Genomic DNA, 23,137 nt, shown 5'->3' with positions numbered 1-23,137 from the left:
TATGCTTTCCCTGCCAAGATGGACAGTATCCCTGAACTGTAAGTGAAAATAAATTCTTCCTCCCCTGAGATGTTTTTGTTTTTTTGAGAGACAGGGTCTCTCTATGTAGCTCTGGCTGTCCTGGGACTCACTATGTAGATCAGGCTGGCCTCGAACTTACAGAGATTCATCTGCCTCTGCCTCTTCAGTGCTGGGATTAAACATGCACGCCAGCCACTATACTCAGTTCCCTAAAATGTTCTTGTTAGCTATCTGACCACAGCAGTAAGGACCTTGTGACATGGGATTTGGGGAGGGCCTGGGAAGGTAGAAGGTCTGCTCTTATCTGGAAGAGAATGGGGTATGCTGGGCTCAAAGGTAGAAGTGGAAGGGTGTAAGATGACTAACTTGTGACTGAAGAGTGACACAGAACACCTGGATTGTGGGATGGGTGACAGGAAGTCTAGCAGATGGGTCAACACTTGCTGTAGTGCAGAGGGTGGAAAGAGCCATTCTGGGGGAATATGTGTTTCCATTGAGCAACATTATGGGTGGAGGAAGCAGCCAAAACACAAGTCCTGGATGGAAGGAAACAGGTCTCACCCAGGCCTGGGTGTTCAGACCTCACTCTGCATATACTCTTGGAGCCCACCCACAGGCCTCTGGGGACTTTAGTCCTCAAGGTAGGAGCTCCTAAACTCTCAGGGAAACAAGAGTTTTATGTGATATGGCTTCCATCATGTAGATGCTTAGGGCCTTGCCTCTGTGAGTTTGTTTGGAGATTTTTGTTGTTGTTTGTTTTTTGAGACAGGGTTTCTCTGTTAACAGTCCTGGATGCACGTGGAACTCACTTTGTAGATGAGGCTGTCCTTGAATTCACAGAGATCTGCCTGCCTCTGCTTCCTGAGTGCTAGGATAAAAGCCATCACACCCCTCTAGGGAGGTATTTATGACCTACCCCAGACTGTTGTTTTCCAGATAAAAGGGGGAAGACCCTGAGAGCTCAGCTGGAGGTGAACCTGCCTTTCAGAGAGGTGGTTGCTTACCTGGCAGATTGACTGCCTCATGCAGGACCGGAGTTCTCTGCCACCAAGCTGTATCTCACTGCCTTATGCTGGGGGTCTTTCTCCACACTGAGCAAGTTTGGGGCATGCACTTCAGAGGCTATACTCTGCTAAGTCCTCATTCTGCAGAGTCTCTACTTCCAAGCATTGACTAAGTGAGCCTTGAGCTAGCTTTCATCTTCTTCCTAAACTGAATTCTTCTCATGTATAAAACAGGAATTAGGAGAGCTGACCTCATAGGGTTGTTGTCAACATTGAATTAGGCAATATGCTCATGTTCTGAGCACAGGCACAGGCCAGGCCAGGCCAGGATTTGTAAATATTCCATGCTTGCACTGAAAATGTGCAGGGAGGCAAGCAAATGCTCATGTATGCATGAAGAATAACTGCTATCTGTTGCCATTTTCTTCACATGTATGTGTGCTTGCATGCATGTAGGCACACGTGTGTGCACATACATGTGGAAGCTGGAGGATGATGTTAGGTTCTTTCTGGATTGCTCTCCACTTTATTCACTGAGGTAGGGTTTTTACCTGAACCCAGAGCTCACCAGTCATGCCTGCTTGGCTTTAATGTGAGTCCAGAGTATCTGAACCTTGGTCCTCATGTTTGCATAGATGTGCTTTATCCACTGAAACATCTCCTGGTGTTTTTCCTAACATATCATTAAAGAAAATGTTTTTGGGGCTGGAGAGATGGCACTGCTGTTCTTCCAAAGGACCTGGGGTTCAATTCCCAGCACCCACATATCAACTCACAGTTGTTAGTAAGGATCTGATATCCTTACACAGACATAAATGCAGGCAAAACACTAATGCATATAAAAAATATTTGGGGGCTGGGAGTAGTGCTCCCATCCAGTACACAAAGAAGTCCTGGGTTTTAGATTTCATCTCTAGCTTTACTAAATATTAATGTTAATAATAACATTCACAATGCAAGGTGCTAGCTGAAAGGCTCATCTCACTAGGGGAGTACAGAAAGGGTGACTGGCACCGTCTCCACAGTGACCCAGCCTTGGTGACTAGAGGATTTCAGTGCCTAGTGGACTGCCTCTGATGTTCTAGAGATGAGATTTTTTTTTTTTCCGAGAAGGGTATCTCTGTGTAGCTTTGGAGCCTATCCTGGCACTCGCTCTGTATACCAGGCTGGCCTCGAACTCACAGAGATCCGCCTGTCTCTGCCTCCTGAGTGCTGGGGTTAAAGGCGTGTGCCACCAACGCCCGGCTAGAGATGAGATTTTTTCTTTGTTTTTTTGAGACAGGGTCTCTCTATGTAGCTGTGGCTATCCTGGAGCTCCTTGTGTAAAACAGGATAGCCTCAAACTCACAGAGATCCTTCTGCTCTGTCTCCCAAGTGCTTGGATTAAAGGCACTGGAGCTGGTATTTAAGGTTAGGAGCCTGAAGGAATCCCCCGTGGTTGCCATTTCCTGCCTGGGCCTCAGGCTTGCTTTAGAAGCCTGGCTCCCCATTTGGAAGTCCTAACCTTCCACTCACACCTGTGTGGAGCAGGTGGCCGTAATGCATCATAAATTCTGGTGCTCATGGGCCAGGTCCATATGCTGAAGTTACCTCCAGCTCAGCCATGTGTGGTTGAGAGGTGGCAGACTCTTGGCCACCTCTCCCCTGCTTCTCTGAATTCATCAGACTACCTTCATTTGGGTGACAATGTGGGGCCGGGCTTAGACCTGGGGGGCAAATTTAGATAGCTCTAAGTGGAGTTCTGGGGAAAGCCCAGGTTGAAGTTCCATAACCATCTTCCCAGTGCGCAGGCAGAGGAATGAGCTAGTGGGTGTGGGTTACGAGTGGAGGTGTTTTCTAGGAGCAGAACTGAAGCCAACTTCAGGCCAAGAGTCAGTTATGACCAAAGCAAGGACTAAGCTTGAGGCCAGGGTCCAGGATGTTCCTGAAAGGTAGTACCTAGCAATGACCTTAACCACCAGCCAAGGTCTTGGGGAGGGATAGGGCAACTTTTGTTCACTTAGTGCTCTTCCTCCCAGTGACCTTGCTCATGACCTCTTTCCTGGTGCTATTCTTATTTTCCTGCAAGGATCCTTGTGTGGGCATGGGGTCCAGAAGGATGGCTGTGACCCTCAAAGGGTACTCTGGTGCCTGAGCACACAAAGGGAGGGGCAAACAAGGGGACTCCAGGGTACTTCAGGAGTGTGGCCGGGTTTTATTTCTAGACACTCGACTTAAAACTAGATCTCTGTCCACTAGAGCTTGGCCTTGGGCAAACAGAGAGCCCTGTTGACAGTCACCGGATACTGTTATACTCCTTGGTCCCACCGGGCTTGAATACAAGACTCCTCCAGACTGCTGTAAGTCAGTGGGCAGGAGGCGCCAGTGCCCAGAGGTACTTGCTCCAAGGTTGCTAGGTCATGCTATTTCCTATCCGAGGCTGGTGGGAGTAAGCCGGCGGAGCGGAATTAAGAGGTTGGGGCCGGGCACCCCAAGTCCTTCCCCTGTCCGGCCGCTGATCCCAGCCCCTCCGATACCTCGCTCAGTCTCGAACGCTAAGAGGTCGGGAGGGCCGGTGCAGTAACTCTGAGCATCGGGATCTCCCACCAGAAACCCCTATGCTTCCCTCTCCCGCACCCACCTGGCGACGAGAGCGCGCGCGCGCGCGGTCGGCGCTCTGTCCCTTTAAACAGCCCGCGGGCGCCTCCCCGCGCCCCGCCCCGCCGCGGTGCGGCCGCCGGTGCTGGGCGAGGTCGGAGAAAGTCCGCGGGCGCCGGAGCTCGGGGACGCTGGAGCACTTCCTGCCGCGGGCGGCGCCGCAGCTGCCCAGGCCGGACCGGGCCGGGTGCCCGCAGGTACGGCCAACTTGGCGCGCATCGCGCCGTTTCCGCCGCGGGCCAGTCGTCCCCCCGCACTTCCCGCAAACTCCGCGGCGCGGCCGCCCAACTTGCGCACCCGCCGCCTGCCGCAGTGCCCGCCGCGCGCCCGGGGCGCGGCCGAGTGGGGTGCGGGCCGCGCTGGAGCTGCGCGTGGCCCCAGGGCGGAGAGGCCGGCTCGCCGAGGTGTCCCGGCCCAGAGCCCGGCTCCAGCCCGGGCCCTGGACCCGGTCCCTCCAAAGCTGGGGCTCCCGGAGCCCTGCTAGCGCCTTCCTTTTCCGCCGGGGTCCTCTGACCACGGGAGACCCCGGGTCCGCCCCGGACGGGAGGGGAAACCCTGATGACACTGGCCCCTAGCCAGGGCACAGGGGACACACCCCTCCTGTCCGGCCAGGTCAGGCAGCGCGTCTGCGCCTCCCACTCGGCCCGCGCCCGCCCTCCCTAGCTAGGTGGGCCAGTGGTGGGCAGGGGTCGTCACTGCCTCCCTTTCTGTCTTGTGCCAAATCCAACCTTGGGAGACACTAGGGTTCGCGGTGGTGGGAGGGGGCTTTGGCTTGTCCCTATTTCTGCATCTCCGCAAAGTTGCTAAGGTCTCCGGACTCTTCTCCAAGAAAACTTAGGGGTGTTTGGGGCTGGGGGAGGTGAGATTGAGTGTTTCAATGGCTTCTTACCCTAGGCTGGGACTGCTTCTCCTGTGCGTATGTTGTGGGAATCTTCGGGGTCGCTTCAGCCCTTTTCTGAGTTCGTTTCCTGGGCAGATGTGTTCAACGCTGCTGACTGCTTAGATACATTGCTGTTTAAACCCTAGGGTTTGTGAGCTCCCCAATTCTGCTCCCTGGAGCTGACCTCACCGGCAACTCCCGCTGTCCCCTGCTCTCTCTCATTGGAGCTTCCTGATGGAGATGCTTTTGGGCCCTCTATACTAGCCTTCAGGTATATCTCTGGGAAGTGTTGCGGCTGAGCCTATCTAGGGGTGGAGAAGGCTGGGTCATGATCCTTGCTGGCCCGGCTGGGCTCTTGGTCCAGTAAAACCCTGCCTTCTGAGCAATTCATGTGCACATTCACGCCCCAGCCCTCCCTGGTGCAGCACTCTGGCCCTGCTCTCCTGCCTCTGGTTCTCTTTCTGTCCTCTTCTTGGTACAAGTTCTTGACTGCTATTCCCGTCTGTTTTACATTTTGACCAAAGATGAGGGCAGGATGACCTGTGGGGCTCTACATTCTATGTGGTCTTTAAACCTCATGATGTCCTGGGAGAGTTGGCTGTGATTTTTCCTTTCACAGTTGAGGGGACAAGGTTTGCTCAGCCAGGAGGTAGACAACCAGCATTCTAGTTCCCAACCTCTAACAATCTTATCCAGGCACATGGAGCCACCCACTCTGTCCACCAGTGTCCTTCACTCTTCATTCCTTCAAGGGTGCTCTGTGGCACTTCCTTATTGGGTGGCACCCCAGCTGGAGCCCAGATGAGGGAAAGAACAGAGGTGAGACCCAGGACAGCTGTCCCCTGTTCTTTGGGCCAGCTGGTTGGAATTAGCCCAAGTAGAACAAGGTATCACTTGTCACTTCTCAGTGTTCTTTTCTCAGCAGTCATGCCCATGGCAAGATGGTGCTAGGTAAAGGCTGTGCACCCTGGCATCTGAACCTTGCTGATTCCGGGAGCTTGTAGCCATTTAGAGTGCTGGGAAACACTATCAGAGAGAAATGCTTGTGCTGCAAGAGTGGAGCGCCAGGCTGCTCCTGAGATGTTTGCCCACCATCAGTCTGCATTATGGACTGCTGGCATTGTGTGTGGGTTGCCCAGAGTGCCTCTTCCTGGGAGAGGGGCTTGACATGACAATGACAGCCTCACCAGGCCTTTCTTCAGACTAGTTCTTGAAACTACATTGTCCTATCAGAATAGTGGTTTCAGGTGGTGAGCTGGTGTGCCATAGAGATCCTTCCTGCCTGATTTGCATGGGGGGTGCAATGTGATCTCAAGGGTCTTGTCTGGTCTTGGCATGGGGGTCCAGCACTGATGGGGCAGAAACTAAGAGCTGTAATTGCCTTGACAAGATGTGAGTCCCTGCCTCTAAGGTATGTGACTCTAATATCCTTGATCCTAGAATGCACATGTCACCCAGTGGCTGCCAGCCCTGGCTGTCCTGCCTCAGACCTATTTTCTGCATGTCCTAGTCTATGAAGTCACCATATCCCCTATCTTGTGGGCTCTGCTTCTCGAACCTGGTGACTTCCAGGAAGTTCTCTGGAGAGCTTTCAGTGGGTTGAAGTCAGGTTGGGTGTAGGGGTGGGATAAACACCTCCCAAGCTGCTGAGGCTGTGCTGTTTGTTGGGTCCAGTGACCATGAACCACACTGTCAGACCTCAGCCCCTTGCCTTCATCTGCCACAGGGTCATAAACCCTCAGTGTAAATGGCATATTTGAGAAAGTGACTTTGATATGCATCCCCATCCCCACCCCCAGCCCAGTGTGTGCTGCCTTCCCTGCTGGTACCCACACTTGCCTTGATAACTGCTCATGTGTATCTGGCCCATGCTGGCTTCCTACTGGGCCTGGGTTCTCAAGATGACAAAGGCTGTCTTCTGGCTCTAAGGAGTATTGGCTGCTTAGAATGGGGATGGATGCTGGTATCCATGACTATGTTCCTAGGAGTCATTTTGGGCTGAGGAAACCTGCATAGACTTTGAAACCTGTTTTTGCTTTGATTTTTTTTTCTTTTTTGGAGACAATCTTATGTAGTTCAGGCTGGCCTTGAACTCAATATGTAGCTGAGGATGACCTTGAAGCCCTGATCCTCCAGCCTCCTAAAACCTGGGATAATAGGTTTGTGTCCTTAAACCCTGCTCCAGGCCTGGCTTTTTGAAGAAGGGAGCAGAACCCTTTGGTGATGCAAGGAACACCACCTCAATGCAAGGGACAGGTACCACCAGCTCCTGGGACAGTGTCTTTAGCTGTTCTGGTCCTGTGAGGGAGCCCGTGGAGTCTGCTCTACCTGGGTGTGGTCAGGTGATGAAGGCATACTAGAACCTGTTTAGGGCTGGCTTGCTGCGCCCCTCACCCCACAGTTCCTGCCTGAAGATTCTGGGCTATCCCTGACTACCTGTACCTCATACTTCATCTCTAAGGCAGTGTAAACAGCTTGGCCCTGAGTTATCACGAGGTGGTGGGGGAAGCTTAGCTAGCATAGTCTCTACCTGGTTTCTCAGATGTGTGTAACCCTGCTCACAGCCTCCCCTGCCACTGCCTCCTTCTGGGTTTCTTTTTCCTTTCAGCCTTATTCTTCCCCACCTCCACCCCTGGCTGGGCCCCCACTACTGGAGAAGCAGCATGTGATCTGGCCTGAGGTAGCTACTCTGGCCTGTTCTCCAATGCAAAGATCCTGGCAACCTCTTTTGCTGGTTTAGCAAATTCTCACTCTTCCCCAAGCCTGCCTCCTGTTGGCATCACCTGCAGCCCTCACTTTCCTAGAGCCAGGGTTGCCTCTGCTGCAGGTGGCTAGGCTTGTCTAGGTTGGAAGTTTGGGTTTTAGAAGCAGAGACCCATGTGCCTGGTCTTTCCAGGCTACAGGCCCATGAACATAGAAGAGTCTCTGTGTCCTCACTTTTGAGCTCATACTGTCCCTTGCCCAGACAGGAGTCTGGGAGTTCTCTGAGTGGAGCATTGAGTGGACTCTGACCCAGGGCCCTGCCTGCCCTGGAGTCTGCGGTGCTGGGCCTGGGTTCTGGGAAGCTGCTTGAGGTCAGATTACTGGAGATTTTGCCCCCTCCCTGGGCTGTGTGACCCTCTCTGTTTGAGCCTCACTTCAGGTCTCCAAGCTGGCTCTGCCTGGCCTGCTGCCATTGGGATGGGGAGACCCTTGGTTTGAATGTTGCTGGCCCTTTAAGGGGAGGCTGGTTCAGTCCCAGGGAGAAGAAGCTTTTTCTCTGGAGTTGTTTCCAGGTCCCCGGGGAAGAGCTGGCTGGGGCTCTTAGGAATCTTGCCCCTCCTCCCTGCATCAAGCCTGGCATCCAGGAGGGCATCCGGCCACAGATGGGCCTCCAGCTCCAGACCCGCCCCTCACTGGTGTCTGGGAAGCAGGCAGGGGTTGGGTGGGGCGGGGTGTGGGGCGGGATCTATGGGGCCTGAAAGTGCCCATATATAGTCACTAGGGGTGAGCAGGGAGTCATGCCTTTGAGTTGTCTGGCCCTGGGGTGGCCAGTGCCCCCTGGCATTCCAGTGGGGAGGGATGACAGTCTGAAAGCCAGGAGGATCTGGGGTAGAGTACATTGGGTCCAGCAAAGCCAGCTCCTAAGGAATGTTTGTTGATTGAAAATAAAAATTCCCAATTCCTCTGTAATCAGAGCCAAGAATACTTTGAAAACCACTGTTTTTAAAAGTCAGAGGTAATTCTATGTCCATAGTCAAGAGTGGGCTGAGGTCCCTGACTGGAAAGTAGGGTCTGGTCCTACTGGTGAGGCAGTCTTTCCAATGTGAAATCCCAGAGCCCTTTTTATGCTGGCAGCTGAGTGTCCCTTCTCATCAGCAATCCTGGTCAGGGCATAAAGGGAGGCTCCTGGTCCTTCCTCTGCTGTTTCTGTAATCTCTCCCTACTATCGCATGTGTTCCTGGGGAGGGGGGTATCAATGAGGTGGCCTGCTGACCTGTCCTGTCCTGTCCTGTCCTGTTGCTGACTTCTGGGGCACCTCAATACTGGACCATACCCCTTCTTCCTGGGGCTTCGTCCTTGGCCTCCCTCCTCTCCTCCTCTGCCCTCTCCACTCTTGACTCTGCTCTTAAAAAAAAAAATCACAATGTTAACACAGTTTTTGCTCATTTAATCTAGTTACTATTGCGATGCTAAGCGCCTTTGTTAAATTTTGTATATTGATACTTTTTGTTGTTGTCAGCAGTTTTTTCTTTCTTTTTTTTTGGGATATAAAGCCATTAGGGTGAGAGAAGATTAAAAAGATACATTACAATTAAAATGTTAATGAAATCCGCATCATACAACTTTTGAAACCCTTCAGGCATTTATCTTGCTTGTGTCATGTCCATTAACTTTGGCTATTCTTATTCCACACTGACCCCTGCTGAGAGATTTGTGCTATAATTGGATTTTTTTTTTTAATAAAAAAAGGGGGGAAAAGCTTTTAAGAAAATAGAGGTTGAGTGGCCAGTCCTGGTTCCAAAATGAAGAGAGTAGAAAATGGGAAATCTTGGCTCTTTCACTAGGGGCAGACTCAGGACCCATCCCCTCCTTGGGTGTAAGATGTGCATTTGGGGTGTGGCTTTGCATGAGGGCAAGCCCAGAAGAATGAGGATGTGGCCCAAGGGCCAGTTTGGGGTGGGGGGGGTTATTCTTATCTCCTTGGGGAGAGCCCAGGTGCTGGGGGAGTGGGTGGTAGCCCCTCCTCCCTCCGTCCCATCATTCCTGTTTGCTTGTGACTGTTTTAGGGAACACTGGTGTTTCTGGCTAGGGTTTTGGGCTATGGGAAGCTGGGAATCCCAGGTCTTCTTTCCAGGGCAGCTGAGAGATCAGGGCAGCAGTGTGTGGCTTCTGGGAAGGCAGGTCAGGTGTGTGTGTACAGGTACACATATGCATATTTATGTATACATGAGCTCCTGTGCTCACATGGCCCATGGCCAGCAACCCCTCTCTGTCCCTGGGACAGGCTCCCAGGGATAGCTCTGTGGGCACCTGGCAGTGCTGGAGCTGGTCATGTGGTTGGCAGTGGGCTGCAACAGACAGATTTCATGTCTGTGTTTCTGCAACACCTTTCTATAAAGGGAAACATAATTTAAAATATGATTACTTAGTGTTGTAACAGCACCTCAGCCACTCTGCTGTGAGGGAGATCATTATCAGTCTGATATTAACTTGCAAAGAATATTATGCAAATTGCCTGCGGCTTGGGAATCCTGTGGGGGGGGCAGTTTGGCTTCCCTGGAACTTGGGCCCTTGTCCTTGGGGCTGAGACTGTTTCTTCCTTTCTCCTCACCCTGTATACCCAGGCTTCTATCCTCATGGCCTTGTGTTGTCTGTGACTCCCACCCCGATCCTAGCAGCAGCCCAGAGCCTTAGGTCTGTGGAGCCCCACCCCCATCCTTCACTCCACTTTGCTACAGTGATATGAAACTAGAAGCCTCTTGGCAGGCTTGCTGTGGTGTGGAGTAGCATCTGTCTGGCGTGACAGTGCTGTGATGGTGACTGTGGCTGGGCCTTGACATGGGCACTCAGCTTCTTCGACTCAGCAGCCCCTAGGAATGGACATGGTCAGGGGAGGCAGTTGTCTCGCTGGCTTTGAGCTGCTTCCAGGGGCACAGGGGCAGAGCCTGAGAAAGGGTGTGCTCTGGCACAGGTATGTCCTACAGCGCTGGTCTTTGGGGGTGTGATGGCAGTTATACCCTTACAAGGAGGAAGCGTTCTGCCATGTCTACCCTCCCAGTTTATCCTGAAGGGTGTGGTGTAGTCTGGCTAGGATAACACTTCTTTCAAACACTCTGTTCCACTGTAACAAATCCCCATAGAGCAATGTCCCTGACCCTGAACAGTGGAAAGGCCTGTTTTGGGGGTTCCTAGAAACAGTGAAAGCCCAATAGTTGGTCCCCCAAAGATGCCCCCTGTAGTGTGGTGAAACTGAAGCCCAATGGGTGTCACTGAATCTCCTTTGTGCCCCAAATCTCCTCATGTAGAGCCAAGGTTTAGGAAGTAGGGACCTTTCTGGGAAGGCCCTTAGCTTTCCCAGGGCAGGGGTGAGAGTGCAGGGTGGGGGTACAAGGGACAGGGCGTAGCTTCTGGCATCTGGTAGAGAGGTATACTCTCCCTGCAGCAGGCAGTGCTCTTGCAGAAGCCTAGGGTAGATGGGGGCTGTTGCCCACAGTGCTAGGTTTTCATACCCAGGATCCTCTTGGTATGGGCCCTACTCCCCACTACTCCCCAGGGCCTCAGTTTCTTTGTGTGTAAAATGAATTCTGAATAGCATACAGCACCCCGCTTTAGTCTTCAGGGCCACTGGCCAGGGCTGATCCACAGTCAGCTCTGAGGAGATCACCTTGTGTCATATCCATGGGTGTCCCAAAGAGCTGTCTTCGTGACTTAGCCAGCTACCTCTTTGTGCTCCTAACGTCCCACTTATGGCTGCTGTAGGATTTGGGCTGTAGTGTCTGCTGAAAAGTACTTGTATGTGTGGTCTGCATTGTTTTAAAGGATAGCCTTGGTCTGTCCTAAAAAGTACTAAAGGCAGATAGGTGTAAACAAAAAACAAAAGACTGCAGAAATTCAGGACCAGAGCGATGGATCAGCAGATAAGAGCACTGGCTGTTCTTGCAGAGGATATAGATTTGGTTCCCAGCACCTATATGGTGGCTCCAACCATGTTCAGGTCCAGGTGGTTTAGGGCCCTCTTCTGGCCTCCATGAGCACTGCACACATGTGCCTGTGCATAAATGCAGGCAAAACACTCATACACATTAAATAAATCTTTAAAAAATATTTGGAAATTTAAAAAGTTATTTTATATGTACTGGCATTTTGTCTGAATATGTGTGTGTGCACCTGGTGTCTGAAGGCCAAGAGAGGGCATTGGATATATTGAAAATCGGAGTTACAGATCGTTGTTAGCTGCTGTTCGGGTGCTGAGAATGGAATCTGGGTCCTTTGGAAGAGCAGCCAGTGCTTTTAGCTACTGAGCAATCTTTTCTGTCCTTCTGCCCAAAGCAAATGTTGAAAACAACAACAGCAGGCATCCAGGCTGAACCCAGGAATACAGGTAATCTGCATGCTGAGGCCCTCTTCAGACCTTCTCATCTTCTCATGGCTCTACAGTGCTAGACACACTTGACCTTGTCTGTACCATCTTAGTGGCTGCCTCCTTGTCCCAGCCTCCTCCTCCTAACTCTAGATGAGCTCAGCTCAGCTCCTTAACCAGTCAGTGCCCTGTTTGTGAATAAGGCCCTGTTGGAGGTTTTGGGGAGGGGGGAGAAAAAGTTTTGGTCCAGGACAGAAAACCTTTGTGCTTGGTGGCTTTTGCAGTACTCGCCAGCAGGGTGGGCCTCAGACACTGTCCACTGCTTCTCAGAGGGTGTGTGAGTAACGATCCAGCTAGAGATGTTTGAAAGAGCAAAGCAGAGGGGACTGAAGGAGGGAAATGGGGCCGAGGCTTACATAAGCTTTGGGATAGGAGAGACAGGCATTGTGTTAATTATTGTAACCCAGTTTAGCGGTGAGTCTGTGTCACATGAAGTGGCCTGGAAACTGAAGCGCGTGGGTCACAGTGAAGTCCTGGGGTGACATGGCTGGCACAGGGACAGACAGTGTAGGGTGCACACCAGCTGCAGCTGTAGGGAGGCTCAAAGGGTGAAATATCCTTGGGGTCCAAACCAACCTGCACTGCAGGGAAGTATGGCTGCACAGTTCTAGGCACACTTGACCTTGCCTGCACCGATGCTGCTGCCTCCTTGTCTCAGACACCTGAGTGCCAGGCCGGTCTGACGTTGGTGTTTAGGGGTGGTCATGTATGAAGTGACAGGCAGGCTTCTCTCTCGGCACACAGGTGTTTTGTCTTTTCATATGACCAGCTGTGTGGAAGGTAGAGTCTGGGGTCCCAAGGTCACTGGAGGCTGCTCTGGGGTTTAGCTCTGGACCATTCACCAGGCTCTTCATGACACAGGAAGATGGGAGGTCCCCAAAACGTCCTTGAGAATTGCCCACCCCCAACACTATATGGGGACACCTCAGGGTTTGGAGATGCCCCTCTGCCTCATCTCTGCCAACTGGTAAGGGATTCTGGGAGGGCTGGTATTGCCTTTGTTGCTTGTAAGATCTTGGATGTATTCTGTGTGCTGCTTCTGAGGAGTGACAGAACATGTGGCCCATGACCCAGACATGATCCCCTTCTTTGGGGTCTAATGGGGTGACATGGTCTCCTCCAGTCTGAGTCCAAGAATTGTGGCAGATACATCTGCGTTTCCAGAGTGAGACTGGCTTCCATTCTTGCCCCTGAGCACCCTGCCTCCATTGATATGTAGGCTACCCAGTGTTGGCGGGTGAGAATGTGGTTCAGAAGTTTGAGGAAAAGCTTGAAGATAATCAAATTTAGGAATTACATGTACTGTTTAAAGAACTCTTCCCAGAGCCTCTTAAGAGCCAAGGGCCACATGCCACCTACCTGTGCCAGCACAGGCCATGACCTCAGCAGCCCTGCATGCTGTAAAAAGTCACTCACTAGCTATCACCCAGGGACATTCTTCATAGTGAGACATCTGGTACTGAGGCCATGTTCTAGCTATTTGTTGCATCTTAAATTTTTGTGTGGCCTGAAGGTAATTTTGTTTTCAGTGAATCTGAGGGATTTATTTATTTACCTATTTATTTTGAAGAATAGTTTATTGACTATACTGCAGTAGTAGGAATGGTTAGGAAGTAACTAGAATTCTGCTTCCTATATTTTGTTTACTTTTCTATTTTTTGAGGTAGTTTCTCTGTGTAGCTCTGGCTGTCCTGGAACCTCATAGACCTGGCTGGCCTTGAACTCAGAGCCACCTTTCTCTGTCTCTTGAGTGCTGGGATTAAATGCATTCACCACCACTACCACCCTGCTGGTCATGGTCTTTTTTTTTTTTTTTTAGACAGGGTTTCTTTGTGAACCCCTGGCTGACTTAGAACTAGCTCTATAGTCCAAGCTGGCCTTGAACTCACAGAGATCTGCCTGCTTTTTCCTCCCAAGTGCTGGGATTAAAGGCAGGTGCTACCACCATCCAGCTTTCCACAGACATTTTAATATTATATTTATCTTTAATAAATTAATTTTAGCCGGGCAGTGGCATAGCCCTGGCTGTCCTGGAACTTGTTTTGTAGACTAGACTGACCTTGAATTCACAGAGATCTGCCTGCCTCTGCCTTTGCCTCCTGAATGCTAGGATTAAAGATGTGTACCACCACCACCCTGCTTGGTTTTAATTGTTTTTTAACATACTCCATACAGTGTGGAGGTCAAAGGACAATTTATAGAAGAGTTTATTCCCTCTTCCCACCATGTGGCTTCCAGGCATCACAAACTTTGGTGGTCAGACTTGGTGACAAACTCCTTCAACCCACTGAGCTATCTCTCTAGCCCTGTTTGTATTGAAGGGTTTGTTTATTTATTTATTTATTTATTTATTTATTCGAGACAGGGTTTCTCTGTGGATTTGGAGGCTGTCCTGGAACTAGCTCTTATAGACCAGGCTGGTCTCGAACTCACAGAGATCCGCCTGCCCCTGCCTTCCGAGTTCTGGGATTAAAGGCATGTGCCACCAACGCCCGGCTATTTATTTATTTATTATTGGTTTTTTTGAGACAGGGTTTCTCTGTAGCTTTGGAGGCTGTTCTGGAACTTGCTCTTATAGATCAGGCTGGCCTTGAACTCACAGAGATCTGCCTGCCTCTGCCTTCCGAGTGCTGGAATTAAAGGTATGTACCACCACTGCCCAGCCTATTTTAGTTTTCTTAAGAACCGCCCCACTGCGTAGCCCAGGCTGGCCTCCAACTTGATTCTCTTACTTAAACTTCCCCTCCCTCGGATTGCAGGTGTGTGCTACCATGCCTGGTTCCCTTGTGGTGTGATCTTGACCCGTCTCTTGGGCTCTTTCTGCTCCTGGTGTCAGAATGGCATTCAGGAAGCTTTGAGTTTTCCCATGAGAGGATCCCAGCCTGGATTGTTCTTCTGTAGGTGGCTGACTATGCTAACACCTTCCAAGTTCATCTGCTTTGTGGCAAGTGCCTGCAAATGCCGAGTTAACACCCATTAAAACCTGATTGTTTGGACATCCCACAGATGGCCGGAGGCCCCTGGTAAATGTGATGCTGCTGTGAATGGAGTTAGCAAGTATTTGTTCCAGAGAACCTGGAATGTTCCATTGTCTCGTCTCAGTTCTTGTGATCCTGACCCAGAGGCCAGACCAGTTGGAAGAATGCCCCCAGTTTGGGTCTGCCTGCGGTTTCCCTACTCATACTAGGGCAGGAACGTCACACATGCACCACTGTGTCGTCTGGTGTCACCTCTACAGCCAGAGATGGTGGCATGCTCAGAGCTGTGCTCCTAGTCACTCAGGGACGTGTCTATATGTAGTTTGAGTTTTCCCTCTGGTTTTTCCCTCACTATAGCCCAAAATGTCCTAAAACTCACCATGCAGCCCACATTGGCCTTACAGTCATGGCAATCCTCCTGCTTCAGTCTCCTGTGTCCTGGGGTTTTAGGCATGAGTTGCCACACTTGGCTTGTTGCCACAATCTCTTAAGACTGGCCTTGGTTGAGGAACGTGTGGCCACGATGGGGAAAGGGTCAGGCACAGGATCCTGAGTGTGTGTGAAGGACTTGAGTCTTTGGTAGAAGCAAGAAGCTGTAGAACTACAGAGTGGCGAGGAATATTAGGTGCATGTCCCGGCCAACACTGTTTCTGGAGAGGCAGGTCCCTCCTCCTCCCTTTCCTTCTTTTTGAGACAGACTCCCACTATGTAGCCCTGTCAAATCCGGAACTCCATATGTAGAACAGGCTGGCCGTGAATTCACAGAGCTCTACCAAGAGGCAGTGCTCATCTGTGGGCAACACGTCCCTTGGGGTCCTTGGAGCCTATGGGTGGGTGGTGTGTCCATGTGGAGAAGTTCGGAGCAGTACTGAGCGGTCCTGCTGTCTGTCCCCCCATCTTCCTTAGATTGTGGGGCTGCAGGGGTGAGAGGTGGCGCCCAAGCCTGACATCCCCACTCCTGATGGTGGCAAGCCTGCAAGTGCTCTTTCCCTCCTGACCCCAAAGGGCTTGGGTCTTGATTGACACTAGCAGGGTCCCTTTAGAGCTGTGACAGGCAGTGTGGTCAGGATGGGCTAGTGTATGTGTTGGGACCGCCATTGTGAAGGGCTAGGAGCTGGAAACTGAGAGTGTATAGTTGAGATTTTGGAAAGTTGCCCTCTTCCTGCTCAGGCTATGGGGAAGTTTTTCTTGCCCCAGTCAGCCTGCAGGAGTAGCAGCAGCCCTTGGTCTTCTTTGGCTTAGGTTCACATCAGTCCAGTTTTGGCCCCCATTGTCACTGAGTCTTTGTCTCAGTCTGCTTTCTGTTGTTGTAACAGGACACCCTAGACTGGGTGGTTACAAAGAATGGAGGGTCATTTGGGTTCACAGGTCTGGAGGTTGGGAAGTCCAAGAGCATGGCACTGGTATCTGCTCTTCATAGCTTCTGGGTGGGGGCTAATGCCACCCCTAGCTCACATGGGAGGTAGAAGGATGAGTGGGCCTGTACCTCAGGTTGCATTGTGACCCCCTCCCATAGGTAACCTGCCTCGGATTGGGAACTCACACAATGGGATGGGAATCCATGATTTTTGTGTTTGAGTGTGTGTCCACATATGTATGTGCACTATATGAATGCAGTGCCCAGTGATGCCACAGAAGGCATCAGAACCCCTGGAACTGGAGTTAGAGACAGTGTTCTTAACTGTTGAGCCATTTCTTCAGCCATGGCAAATCCATTCTTGAAGCTCTATCTTATGACTCGGGCTCCTTCCCCAGGGTCCCACCTCACTGCACTGCCCTCTGGATTAGGATTCATTCTAGATCTAATTTTTTTGTTTTGTTTTTTGAGTCAGGGTTTCTCTGTGTAGCTCTGGCTGTCTTGGAACACACTCTGTAGACCAGGCTGCCCTCAAAATCAGAGATCTACCCATCTCCTGAGTGCTGGGATTGAGTATGTGTGCCACCATGGCCAGTTGACCCCGAATTCTTTACAAAACAGGCTAGGTGTTGTGTGTACCTGTTGTACCAGCTGCTTGGAAGACTGAGGCAGGGGATTGCTCGGGTCTAGGGGTTTGAGACCAGCCAGGGTAATATAATGAGACTTATCTCAAAAAATACAAGTAAAATAAATGAAATGGGACATGGTAGTTCATGCCTATAATCCTAGCATTTGAGAGGCTAAGTCAAGTCAGGAAGTTGGCCAAGAGTTCCAGGCCAGCCTGGGTTACAGAGTGAATTCCACGTCAGCTGGGGCTGCAGAATGAGACCCTGCCTTTAAAAACAAAACCCATCAACAGCAGAAACCCAATCCTGACCCTCCAAGAACCTTTCCCAGTGGTCCCTACCCCCTCTAGCCCTCTATCCTTGGCCATTTGCCCCTCCCTGGGGTATGGGAGGACATTTTGGCCTTCAGTCCAGAGGTAGTAATGTTTCTGGAATTGAGAACCAGCACAGGGTCAGAAATGCTCTTTACAAACTTCTCAGTCCTACTCAGAAAATTGGTCATATTGTGTCCTTAGCATATGTCTCCTCTGGTGGAACAGCAGTGAGACACTTGTGTGTTTCCTTGAGCTCTGTAATTAGATGGGCCTGAGAAAGACTGTAGGTAATCTTGGTTTGAGGTAGGCTGTATGTGATGAGAAATGAATAAAAAAATTAACTTAGTTGCTTACAGGAGACAGTGTCTGGTTTTTCTTGAGGGGAGAAGAAAGCGAACCCTGGGAGTTGTGTTGATTGTGGAGTGTGGTTTGATGGTGCTGCTTTGGGTAGGTGTCTCTGATGCTCAACTATCTGAACAGTGCCCCAGCAGGGATACAGGGGCCGCAGGTGTGATTTGGGGGAGAGTGGCTGGTAGAGGGGCAGTGAGGACCTGGCTCTTCCCCCTTGTGTTTGGTAGGACTCAGCTGGCCCAGTGCTATGGCCCACAACCACCAGTCAGACTGCCCACACTCTCCCCTCCCTTGCAGGGAGGACACAGAGGCCAAACCACTAGCTCAGGGGAGCCAAACAGATGGGCAGAGCTACCATTTGGGCTTGGGGACCCAAGGTGCTCCACTCAGTCTGCACCCGGGCAGAGGGACTTACTTGAGTCCTGTCTGCACACTGTGGGGAGTACTGGGGCACTGGTTCTGCTTTAGGGTTGAGGTGCTTGGTACTTGAGGATGAATGTCTTTGGCAGGAGTGTGACCCCTTTTCCCATCTCATAGAGGAGGACATGAGAGGTGGAGTGACCCTGTGGTCATATGGCAGAGCTGTCACAAAGGAGCTGGGACCTGTGTCCTGGCATTTTCTTAGGGTTCTGTGGATGTCTTGGAGTCTAGTTACTGTGGACCTCTAGCTGGAGCAGGTGGTACAAAGACATCAGGAGCCCATGGAGCATCAGTGTGGCTGCACCTTCCGTGCTCTGCTGATGCTTATCGGCTCCTCACCTGAGACAGGTGCCTTCTGGGTAGATATGGGTCAGGTGATCCAGGAAGGGTAAATAAGGCAGGGCAGGGGTCTGTGTCCTGGCTTGAGGAGTGGGCAGCAGTAGCCGGCCTGCAACAGCCCTCGTCCTTCTGTGGGTCCAGGGTTTCCCTAAGGCTTCAGGTGCCACTCACTTGTGATCCTGACTGAGGCTGAGTGGTACTGACTGTTCTGAGTCCCTGGGTCTGCCTTAGCCCTACTTGGGGAGTGGAGTGTATAAGTTGGTACATTGCTCTGCCAACTGTGTGCCAGCAAGCAGCCCCAACACCACTGCCTCCAGCCTGAGAGAACCAGTGGTTGCTTGGGTTTCCAGCAGCCTGAGGGATGGAGAGTCCTGAACTGGCCTCAAGGGCCCCATTTGGCCAGGGATCTCGCCTCTAGATTGTTTCCTGTGTCTTCTTTGGGATATAGGAACACCCTGTTTCTTTTCCCCTGAGGTAAACTCCAGGAGGGCTGTTTACCTCCTTGGTCACAAGGTGGTGGTTCCATTTCTTTCCTCTGTGGTGTCTTTGTTGAGACTTAGGCCCCTACCTGGCCCACATAGCACCACTTCCAAATCAGAGAACTCCAAAAGTGTCCTCTGTGGGCTAAATTCTTCTGTCTGCAGGGCTGGACATTGGTGCTCTGGGATGCAGATAAGTTTCTGTGACTTTACTTGGCAGTACACTTTCGTGTTTCACAGAACCTGGATTGGATTCTGGATGCTTCTAGAGGAGGATACCCCAGGTGGAGGCAGCGAGAGGGCCCAGGCTCAGAGAAGAGTAGGTGTAGAGAGGCAGGGGAAAAGGGACTCATGGCCCAGTTATTGGGTCTCTACAGAATTCAGCTGTCCTTCCTGGGTGGTGTGTGGTTCTGTGCCAGGGTGGGCTTGGCTGATCTTGGCAGCCTGTGTTATGGGATCAGCTTAGACTCAGAGGGTCTCCCAGCTTGGGAGTGGTTGTTTGTATCTGTCTAGCAGGACTCCCATCACCACAGCTGACTAGACTAAGTAGTTTGCAGGACATTCCCAGAACAGTGGGGGCACATGGGACTGACTGTTCAATCCACAGTGTGAATTTTAGGGATTTTGCTGAGCTTTGGAGGCTTCCCTGGATTTTATAAGTGCCCAGATTGTAGACACTTCCTGTTCGTAGGCATAGAATATGCAGTCGGGGAGGCCCGAGACCCACTCTTCTTTGCTGGTGCAGCCATTTCCAGACTTTAGTGAGCACACCGACGTCTAGCATGGGCTGGGATTGGGGCTCCTGAGACCAATGGAAGGACATAGAGGGCCCCCAGCTCCGGGTGCCTTCAGGCCTGGCCCCATCTTCCTACCCTGAGGGCGGCTTTTCTGCTCCCTTTTGAGTGGATCTGCACCAGTGTCCTTTCTATTGGACCATAGAGTCCCCTCAGCTGGAAGTACGGAGGGCTGGCCATGAGCCCTGCCTTTAGTGTGTACTGTGACAGTATCCCTGTCGTCCAGTTGAGAGCTGGGTGTCTGAATGTCCCTCAGTCCCTGCAGAGGACTTCCAGGAACCCTAGGTTGTTAGCTTGGCCTGGATGGCTCCCAGTATGTTCAGTGGTTGAGCCGTGTGCTTAGAGAAAGTGCCCCTTGCTTAGAAGCTAAAGATGGCACCCACTGCTCTGACCAGCATGGGTGGTTGTATACCAGCCAGACCAAGTAAGAATCCTGCCTTACCTACCATGCCATGGCACTCTGGGTAGGCACCCTGCTTCTCCCTGGTCTCCTTATCCACCCAAGAGGTCTCATTACCCACTTTGGGGAAACATCCTGCCTTCTGACCCCCAAAACAGAGCACAAACTTCCACTTGCTGAGTACATGCAATGCACACATATGTCTGAGAGTGGTTAAGGATCTGTGCCTTAAACGAATATAGTGTGTGTTTTTTTTTTTTTTTTTTAGTCATGATTGAAGTCAAATTAACATATTTACCTTCAGTGCTCCCGTGGGAACCGTTAGAGAATCTGAGAGGAGCAGCGGCTGCATTGCATTTGTGACAGTGATGTGGATGTCAGCTCTCAGGGTCCAGGTGCCTGAGCCTCGCCATAGCTTCCTGGCTGCTTGTAGGGTTCCCTGGACAAGGTGAGAGACTAGTCTCCTACATAGACATGGTCCTGGCTGGGGCTATGAGATTGCTGGCCCTTACCTGCCAACCCACTATGCTAGTTAGTGCCTCCCGAGGGCCACTTGGCTTGACTTCCTCAAGCCTTGCCCTTGCCCTGTATGTTTGCCCCAGTAGGGCCTGACTCAGTGTGATGGTTTGATGAGAATGGCCCTCATAGGCTCATATATGTGAATGGTTGGTCCCCAGTTGGTAGAGCTATTTAGGAAGAAGAAGGAGGTGTGGCCTTGTTGGAGGAGATGTGTCACCAGGGGTGTGGACTTTGAGGTTTCAAAAAGCCCATGCTGTTCGCCCTTAGCCCCCTCTGTCTACCTATAGAGCATGTAAGCGCTCAGGTACTGCTCCAGTGCCATGCCTGCCTGACAACTACCATGCTTCCTTCCAGGATGGTAATGGACTCACGCCCTGAAACCATGAGCCCCCAAATTAAACACTTAGTTTTTTTGTTTGTTTTGTTTGTCTGCTCTGTATTACTTTGGAAGTTGTCCTGGAACTTGCTCTGTAAACCAGCCTGGCCTCGAACTCACAGAGGTCCGCCTGCCTCTGCCTCCTGGGTGCTGGGATTAAAGGTTTGAGCCACCAACACCTGGCTAAACCCTTAGTTTGATAAATGCCTTGGTAATGGTGTCTTAGTATATCAATTAGAAAGTAACTAAGTTCCCACCTCCCCACCCATCTCATTAGACTTGCATGTCTTGCACTCTGGCAACTTCAGCTCACTCTAGTCCAGGAGCTCTCTACCCTGGGTCCTATCTGGGGCTGAGAGCATGGCCCAGCCTCAGTTTCCCCTCAAAAACCTAGGAATGTTGCATCTCTCATGTGCATTTCTAAGCTGTGAAGGTGCTTTGGCCTTTATATCACCTGGATGGAAGAGTCATCCAGGCCCTGCCCACAGGTGCTGTCCCTTTACAGGCCCTGGGTGCTATGTTTGGAGAGCCTGGAATTTGGAGTTCAAAGTCTCAGAAATGTGGGTGACAGGGCTGGGCACAGGACATATTGCAAGATGGGGCTGCTCTTGGCCTTGGGGGTGAGTGCCTCAGCATATGCCTGGCACCCACCTCCCTCCACCACCGGTTTTTCTGTTGCCAAGGAGGGGAACCAGGATGAGATTCTGGGTTCAGTCCTAACATTAGAATGAAAAAGTATGAGGCCAGGTGTGGTGGCGCAATGTGTGTGTATGTGTTTTGTGTTTTGTATTATTTATTTACTCTTTTTTTTTCAAGACAGAGTTTCTCTTGTGTAACAATCCTAGCTGTCCTGGAACTAGCACTTGTAGACCAGGCAGGCCTCGAACTCACAGAGATCCGCCTGCCTCTGCCTCCTGATTAAAGGGGATTAAAGGCATGTGCCACCACTGCCAGGCACCGCGGTACTTACTCTTCTGGAGGTTAGAGGACAGCTTGTGGGAGTCGGTTCCCCTTTTACCGTTTGGGTCTTGGATGAAACACAGGCCATCAGACTTGGTGGAAAACACCTTTACCCACTTATCAATCCTATCAACCCAAATTGTTCTGTAGCCCAAATTGGCCTTGAACTCGCCATGTAACTCAGGTTTGCCTGGAACTTGTGATCTTTATACCTTAAACTCTCTTTTTTCTTTTCTTTACTCCCCTCCCCCAGGGTTTCATTGTATAGCCCTGTCTGGCCCGGAACTTGCTGTGTAAACCAGGACACCCTCAAACTTAGAGATCTGCTTGCCTCTGTCTTCCAAGCATCGGGATTAAAGGCACATGGCCATCACACTCAGTGTTTTTTCCCTTTTGAAACATCTTTATTCAATTACTGCAAAGTTTGCCCATATGGTCATAATTCATGAACCAGGTAACAGTATGATCAGAATTGTGTAACCTTCATGGAAATCAATTCTGAACATTTTTATCACTCAAAAACAACCCGATGGGGCGTGGTGGCAAATGCCATTTAGAAGACAGAAACAGGTGGATCTCTGTGAGTTCAAGGCCAGCCTGGTCTACAAAGCAAGTTCCAGGATAGCCAGAGCTGTTACACAGAGAAAACCTGTCTGGAAAAACTGAAAACAACCAAACTCTTTAGCAGGCATGCCCCAGCCCTGGCTCCAGCCCCAGCCTTGGGCAACCTCTAATCTCCCCTGTCTATCAGTTACCTGTTCTAGACATTTTGTACAGACACACAGTGTGGTCTCGAGTGACTGGCTTTTCTCACTGACATTTAAGATTCATCTATGACATGGTAATAGACTACTTCCCCTTATTGTAAATCATATTCTACCATCTGATTTTACAAATTCCATTTAACTTTCATTGGTTGATAGATACTTAGGCTGTTTCCACCTCTTGGCTGTTGTAAATGCTTCTGTGCTTTGCAAACTTTTGTGTAGATAGTGTTTTCTCTTCCACTCCTAGAAGTGGAATTTCTGGGTCATCCAGAAACACAGTCTAACTTTTGGAAGACTTTGCAGCTTGTTTTCCAAGGTAGTTGCAGTGTTTCACATCTCACCACGTTCCCATCACTGGCTATCCCCTGCTTCTTTTTTTGTTTTTGGTGCAGGGCCTGGAAGCCAGGGGCCTGGTTAAATGTTAAACACACATTCTACCCCCAGCTACCTCTGCAGCTCCTCACAGTGGTTTTCACTTCAGTTTCCTTGCTGGCCAATGATACTGAGTTTTATGTGCATATTGGACATCTGTGCCTACCTATCCTTTGGTGGAACTTTCTTTAGATGCTTTGCATATTTTATATATTCTAGGTATATATAAATATTGAATTTTTTTCCAGACAGGGTTTCTCTGTATTGCTTTGCAAGTTGTCCTGGAACTCGATCTGTAGACCAGGCTGGCCTCAGGAAGGAACTCACAGAGATCTGCCTGCCTCGAGAGTGCTAGGATTAAAGGTGTGTGCCACCAACACCCAGCAACCACCCAGCTTTTAAAACTCTTTTATTGTCAAG

At 50.8% G+C, this 23,137-nt stretch overlaps 1 protein-coding gene across 1 annotated transcript in view; it reads left to right on the top strand.

Annotated features, from left to right (window-relative positions):
* Positions 1 to 3,730: 3,730 nt before the first annotated feature.
* Nacc2 (NACC family member 2) overlaps positions 3,731 to 23,137 on the top strand; it is a 67,253-nt gene continuing 47,846 nt past the window's right edge. The window contains exon 1 of the mRNA XM_027422925.2: positions 3,731 to 3,859. The gene's annotated coding sequence lies outside the window, so the exon portion shown is untranslated. The remainder of the gene's footprint in view (positions 3,860 to 23,137) is intronic.

Source organism: Cricetulus griseus, chromosome 6 (assembly GCF_003668045.3).
Source record: "Cricetulus griseus strain 17A/GY chromosome 6, alternate assembly CriGri-PICRH-1.0, whole genome shotgun sequence".
NCBI lineage: Eukaryota > Metazoa > Chordata > Mammalia > Rodentia > Cricetidae > Cricetulus > Cricetulus griseus.
The sequence above is the reverse complement of the archived record's forward strand: the minus strand, read 5'-3'. Positions and strand labels throughout refer to the sequence as shown.